Source organism: Ptychodera flava, chromosome 21 (genome assembly GCF_041260155.1).
Source record: "Ptychodera flava strain L36383 chromosome 21, AS_Pfla_20210202, whole genome shotgun sequence".
Classification (NCBI taxonomy): domain Eukaryota; kingdom Metazoa; phylum Hemichordata; class Enteropneusta; family Ptychoderidae; genus Ptychodera; species Ptychodera flava.
In genome coordinates, this window is record NC_091948.1 from 19,533,996 (window position 1) to 19,541,201 (window position 7,206).

Sequence of the window (7,206 nt, forward strand, 5' to 3'; positions counted from 1 at the left end):
GCGCTAAATTCTTTGCACACCGTTCATATTTAAAAGCCGTATTAAGCACATTAGTTGCGCGCTCACGTTCATTAAATAATTTATTCCCGATGCACTCAGACGTATGTTGCGTAGCAACGTGTTTTTCTATTAGCAGCCTCCATTACGTGAGCAAAAATGTGATTTTTAAAAAAAATCTAGTTTGCAAACCAAAACATCTGCACTGCAGTTCTGATAGACTATACAAATATGCTACAAGTCTTGCGTGTGCCAATATTGCACTATGTCTTTATGCATCAACGAAGAGAGGCACCCTACCAGTTCTTCGGCATTGCAATCTCTCAAAACCTCTTTAGTGTTCTAGCAGATGCAGGTTATGGTATGTGTGTGTGTGTGGCTGGGTAATTGCACTGCCTCACGTAAATAAAACAAGGCAAAACAAAAGGACAGGTGAAGTCAGTGATCCGCACAGTGCTTGAATAGCATTGTTTGTCTACCTGTGTCGCAAAAACCCTTGAGTTCCTGCCAATCTGCTGCAGCCCAGCTTTCACTCGCGCTTTAAAAGGAAAAAAAAACCTCATCTCGGTTTCACCGATTTCTTGGACTAAAACTAATAATCGTAAGATATGAATTAAAATCGTGACTGACTGTGCCTCAGAGCGATCATCACGGTTCGAGTATATTATCAGTTGCTACCTACCTCAGGCTGATGGTCGGTCAATTGCAATAGTGAGAAAGTAACGAGGGGTCAAGGTCACCCCTGAAGCTGCAACTGTGATCGTTTCCTTCGTCTTTTACGAAGAGCAGAGTGCCCGGGCTGTGTGCGCTGGAAGACTCGCTGCTTGGTAACTGGGGACGCATGCACACAAATCCTTCAGGGTGAAATATCGTCTATCACGACGAGGGAGGGCGTTCCGTTGTCTCTGGAAATTTTGGCGAGCATAATATATTTGCCACCTTTTTTGCAAAATCTTCGTGATAAGGCATACACAGTACAAGGCCAATTAGAAAGTACATTATATATACAACCCTGGGAACAGCTTAGTATATCGTGACGTTCTTTATCTGAATTCATACCCATAATGTGTCATAGATAGCTTTCACCTGTCCATTGTGCTTATTTCTTTAATGTTTAATATTATTGATCCATCGCTTAAAAGTTCGTACGTGCTCAGTATGATCGCGAGCTTGGAGTCGAACGAAGTCCCCGGGACGAAGTCCCTGGGCTCGTTTTCTCTGTCGGGATCGAGCTCACCTTAAACCGGTGGCGGCGCTATACTCAGCAGGCACCGCCTCTCTAACAATGTGAGACAGCACCAGTTAAATTTACTGTACATTGCAAAACGGCTCCAGATATTTTTTCCTGAGAAAATTTCAGCAATAGGCTTACTATACTATTGCCATTACTAACGATCTCTAATTTCGTAAAATTGGCAGGGGGTAAAAACACAGCTCTTTGGTGAGAGCATTGTCTTCTTGAAAACATGAAGGAAATATACGATAGTGTTGGAGATTGTCTTTGTCATGAAATAGTTTGCCTGTGTCACGTGTAGGAAATTAGAACGGCCATCTATAGGCAGGTATCTTTTAACAGTAGCCTGCCAAAGCAAAACATTACTCGCCCTGTTGATAATGAAAACTCGGCGATTATTTTCACTGGCGCATCGGACTGGTAAATATGAAATTTCACGTTACTGGCCAAACTTTTTAACTTGCCCCGCCGGGTAGGCGAGATAGCGCTGTGTTCTGTGTTCCCGTCCTTCAACATCAACCTTGGAAGAGGATAGATAATTCATTGGTTATACTTCTCACAAGTTTGGCGGTACAACGTATGCATGAATGCCAAATTAAACTTTACCGGTTACATCTTGTAAGAGCAACCTTCACTTCAGGAGCAGGTATCCGAAATATATGCAATCTTCATCAGTTTCTGTAAGCGATGTTGAAGCAAGGTCCGCAGTTCTCCAGGCGCAGTTGAAAGTGCGAGGTTTTTTCCCAAGATGATTTAAGCAGGTTTCAAGTTGATAACTAAGATACAATCCACTTCTAGCATAAAAGAATTAGACAAACTCACGCGGGGGATACATTGACTTCGTCGCTTAAGAAGTAGTCTGCATATTCTGACGGGAAATAACTTCAAAATGCAAATTGAGGTCACTGTTTATACGGCAAATGGATGATCTGCTCCAACCGACAGCCAAGCCTAATGTTAACTAACGAATGAAGGACAAAGCAAGGAAAAAGAGTTAGAATCTCATCCATATTTAAAAATTCATTTCCAAATTTTATTTGTCGAGAGTTTATGTTTGCATTGGTACCTTCTATGTCTCGAATATTGTTTTCACACCGATGGTTTGTTTTCCTTTTAATTATAGGCCGGAGAGAGTCTGGTCAGTCAATCATCAGATCCATGGCTCTCAAAACTTTTTACGATCTTAATGTGCGATTGTACAATTTCCACTACCTCAGAAATTTTGGAGAAAGAACTAGAATCCCGTCTTTTACTCTCAAAATTTGTCCCGTATTACCCGAGACACCCCCTCCACCGTCGGAGACTACATTCATTACTGTACAGTCAACTTGATTGCACGGACAACGGACCATTCTGATGCTGGTTTGATCAAAAAGTGCTTTTATTTTTCAGAAAAACAAACAGTGGACAGAGAAACCATGACAGAGACACTCAATACAATTGTCCTTTGTGACTGTTCAAATGTCCCTGTACAATGACATACCAGTGAAAATTAGTTTGTCTTTGAAGGGCTGATTCAATGAAATGACGACACTGAGTAAATATCCGCCAATACATCCTGCATACTGGCGTGTCAAAAAAACCTCTCGTTGATTTAAAGGTATACTGTCACCTGTTCCAATTTTGCTGCAGTTACCATGGAAAGAGAAAATCTAACCAATAACAGATTTTAAGAGGGTGGCCGCTTTTTAAAAACAGCGCCCTCACTTGGGCATTTTGAATACCAAGGAATGACCCTTTGACCCTATATGGGCATATTTAGATTACAGGTGACTGTATACATTTAAGCATAGGGGGCCGAAATCATTTGTGACTTGACGAGCTTGCATTATTTCAAAATTAACGGCAGGCGTATCGTGATTTAAAGTATTTCACAATCCGATATGCAATGTAAGGTGGCTGTAACATTTGTGCAGTGGGATTGGAATAGGCAATGGGGCTCTCAGGACCTGGTTGGTTTAAATAAGATGGGTGACTGTGCAATTACTTTACAACTGCGCATGTGTTGTAGGTATTAGAAGACAGGGAATGCGATGACAATACAAGGTGTTCACATCTTACTGACTAACAAGTCATTGACAATGACACAGTCCCCACTTGTAATAGGAGTATTAGTCTTGATGGGGCAGGAAAATGTGGTCATTAAGAAGTATCACTGGAGTGTATATGTTGAGATCTATGGGCACATAGGTCTATGTCGTTGTTCCCAATTTGAAACGCATGAGGCATGTCTAAGTTATGGTTCTAAATCGGGAAAAAAGATCAGACCTCTAGCTGTATTGGCCAGCCAAGAAATACATATGCGCATAATAAATGAGGTACAAGATGTGACATCTTAAGGTCTAATATCCTATCAAAATTGGAGGGTATAGAACTTGTGGTTACTGAGTTATGCATATATATGTATAATCAAGGTCAAAGGTCATCGAGGTCACGTGACATTTAGGAAAAAACATTGTATTGCTAATTAATCCCTATATGCCAAAATCAGACCTCTAGCTCTATTCGCTTGCCCAGAATTAGATATGTGCATAATTAATGAAGTAAAGCGTGTGTTGTCATAAGGTCTCCCATCCTACTAAATATAAAGGACATAGCACTTGTGGTTACTTATCTATTGACATACACGTATATTTTAGGTCAAAGGTCATCGAGGTCACATGACATTTGGTCAAAAAATTTCTATCCTATAGTTATCCCTATACAGGTATACCAAAAATCAGACATCCAGCTCTATTGGTCTGTTCAGAATTAGATATGCACATAATTAATGAGGTACAGTATGTGGTGTCATAAGGTCTTCCATCATACCAAATTTGAAGGGTGTACCACTTGTGGTTACTGAGTTATGGACAAATATGTATATTAGAGGTCAAAGGGCACCGAGGTCATGTGACATTTTGTCAAAAAAAATGGATTGCTAAGTTATCCCTATATACCAAAAATCAGACCTCTAGCTCTATTGGCTCGCTCAAAATTAGATGTGCACATAATTAATGAGGTACAATATGTGGCGTCATAAGGTGTCCAATCATACCATATATGAAGGGTGTAGCACTTGTGGTTACTGAGTTATGGACAAATATGTATATTTGAGGTCAAAGGGCACCGAGGTCATGTGACATTTTGTAAAAAAAAATGGATTGCTAAGTTATCCCTACATACCAAAAATCAGACCTCTAGCTCTATTGATTCGCTCAAAATTAGATATGCACATAATTAATGAGGTACAATATATGGCGTCATTAGGTGTCCCATCATACCATATATGAATGATGTAGCACTTGTGGTTACTGAGTTATGGACAAATATGTATATTTGAGGTCAAAGGTCACCGAGGTCACGCGACATTTTGTCAAATATCTGAGATATCTACATGAACTGATGGACGAATGGATGGACGAACGGACGGACATGACCCAATCTATAAGCCCCCTGGACTTCATTCTTGGGGACTAAAAACTGTGTCACTGCATCCTTTTTGCAATATGAATACGATGATATGAATACGATGAGAAACTAAATTTTTATTTTGCTTTGCCTTAGCATGGGAGGCTATGGTGAACTGCCTTATACATGGGAGTCTATGGACGTGTAAACTAAAAAGTCCTCTAACAAGGCCAAATTTGATCGCAGTGTGAAACAAATCGACGTGCATCTGTATGGGGTAGGGTACTATCCTTGTGCAAAGTTTGAAAGAAATTGACCTGGGCATGTCTGAGATATCTGCGTGAACAGACGGACGGACGCAAGGACGGACGGACGGACGGACGGACACACGCACGCACGGACATGACCAAACCTAAAAGTCCCCCCGGACGGTGTCCGTGGGAACTAATAAAATATGGCATGGAAATATATCGTACCCTTTTTGATTTTATCCAATTTAAACTGCTTAGTGACAAATTTCAGCCCTCAATGGTCTATGGAGCTGAAATGTTCCCTTTGAGGAAACAAGCGGGTTGCAGACCACGCCGTGAAGTGGACGATATATTTACATGTACTCAATGTGCTAAGAAAGACTGCCGAGTTATCATCCTTTTGCCAACCGTATGAGAAGAAATACGTCATCCGGACCTTTTTTTATCTTGAAATCTAGTATAGTGTCACCACTTTTTGAATACAAATTTCACGACTGAAGGTAGACCGTACCTCAGGACAAATATTCAGACGGTAAAATATATGTGTGGACTCATTTTGAAGCCGATGGAGTAATGTTTTCAAAGTCATATTTTGTGAAAATCGAAAGATTACATTTTCCGAATAAGTTAAAACACTGAATAACAGCCATTTTGAATTTCAAATATCAGTTATTTTTAATAAGGTATTTGTTCCCTATACGAAAATTGCACGGTCACCCGTCACTGATTCTTGATTGTGAAAGTAGATGGTTTTACGTTTCCCGGGGAAAGTGTGACATTCGAGGCGCCTATAATCTTAACTGGACATAGGTTTGAATAGAGATTGGTAGAGACAGAAAAAATGCGAGAAAATGCTGAAACTCGAGAACTTGAGGGAATCAAAAGGTATATAACCTAGATATGACATGATGTCATTACAGAATCTACATCTCACTGCAAATCTTTAAATAAACCTTCCATGGTCTGGAATTCACTATCTGATGTATTGAAGATCATCACGTTGACAGCCTCCTCTTCACACCACTGAAAGCGACAAGGTGTGTTGGCAAGGACTGGAAGACATTTGTGATATTCTGATGCGGTAATCATGTTGTGAAAGTGTCGACATTGCACGCATAATGGAGTCCACAGACTTGTTGCAAGTCTGTAAATAAAAGCTAATTAGTGAATGCAATGTAATAATCGTCATTTTTTCTGATTGCAATATAGTGGAGTTATCACAGGGCTCGAAATTAACGGTAGTCCAGCGTCTACAGACTACCAACTTTTCCCTTGCGCTGCCGAAATCCATGAAATGGTAGCCATTACGGATTACCAAAGCCTGGGACATGAAATTCAGTCAGAACTTGGAGTGCAATGTCCATCACTTTTGAATGGGCTGAATGTAGTCAAACCTAGCTAGCTGGACACAGAAAGGCCAGAGTATGACTTTGTTATGCAAATTACAAAGTGCAGTGGAATTTTGCAACAAAGTTTCAATATCTGAACTGATGTACTTGGTTGACAGGCACAGGGAATGATGGCCAATGAAAATGCATTTTCACTACATTTATATCATAATGTATCAATCACAGTAACACCCAAATCATTGTCTCCTCCCCTGCACAGAAAGCCCATGCTCTATTTTTTAGCTCTGCTGTGCTACGATGTAGTGTATTTCTCAGGGGCTGAGAGACAGTCATTTTCATGATGACAATCAAAATTTTCATACAACTCTGAGTATGAAAAGGGTTGTCAATAGGTCACTAAACTTTGGAGTGTCAATTCATACCGTATTATTGGTTTCCTTTGAGTATTAATAAAGGTGTGCAAGTATTCACATCAAATGTATAGAAAATTCACTTCATGGGCAGAATCTTGAAAAATAGATCTTTTCTTGCCTGGTTAAGGAAACAAATATCTCTAAACTACAAAATACATGGGCTACCTGTTATTGTCACTGGGATACCGACTTCAGAAAATGGTAGCCCAAGTGGACTACCAGGGAAAAAAGCTAATTTCGGCCCTGTGATATGAGGATTAAGTCACCAGAGTAGTACAAAATTTTAACAAGAACCGCTTTGCTTGATTTGTCAGAAATTATTCATTTGCATAAAATGGCTGAATGACATAACATACGTTTGGACAAAACGAAGCATTATTTTAGGTTTCCTATACAGATAACATGGGAAAGGCGGTCGCTGAGCTTCGGAAAGGCCGAAAGCTCACTGAATTAAAACACAATATGCACGCCACACTCTATCATTCATGTCTTTTTATTACAATGAGCTGACGCATGTATATCTCTCTCCAACTCACAAGACTAACATGGATTTGTAAATCTTGGATATATAA

At 40.0% G+C, this 7,206-nt stretch overlaps 1 protein-coding gene across 2 annotated transcripts in view; it reads right to left on the bottom strand.

Moving 5' to 3' along the window:
* The window catches only part of LOC139121643 (NT-3 growth factor receptor-like), a 79,449-nt gene extending 78,623 nt beyond the window's left edge, over window positions 1-826 (bottom strand). Inside the window, exon 1 of one of the 2 annotated variants that reach the window (XM_070686715.1) lies at window positions 680-826. The gene's annotated coding sequence lies outside the window, so the exon portion shown is untranslated. The remainder of the gene's footprint in view (window positions 1-679) is intronic. The other variant, XM_070686716.1, reaches the window with a different exon arrangement.
* Between the last annotated feature and the right edge of the window lie 6,380 nt (window positions 827-7,206).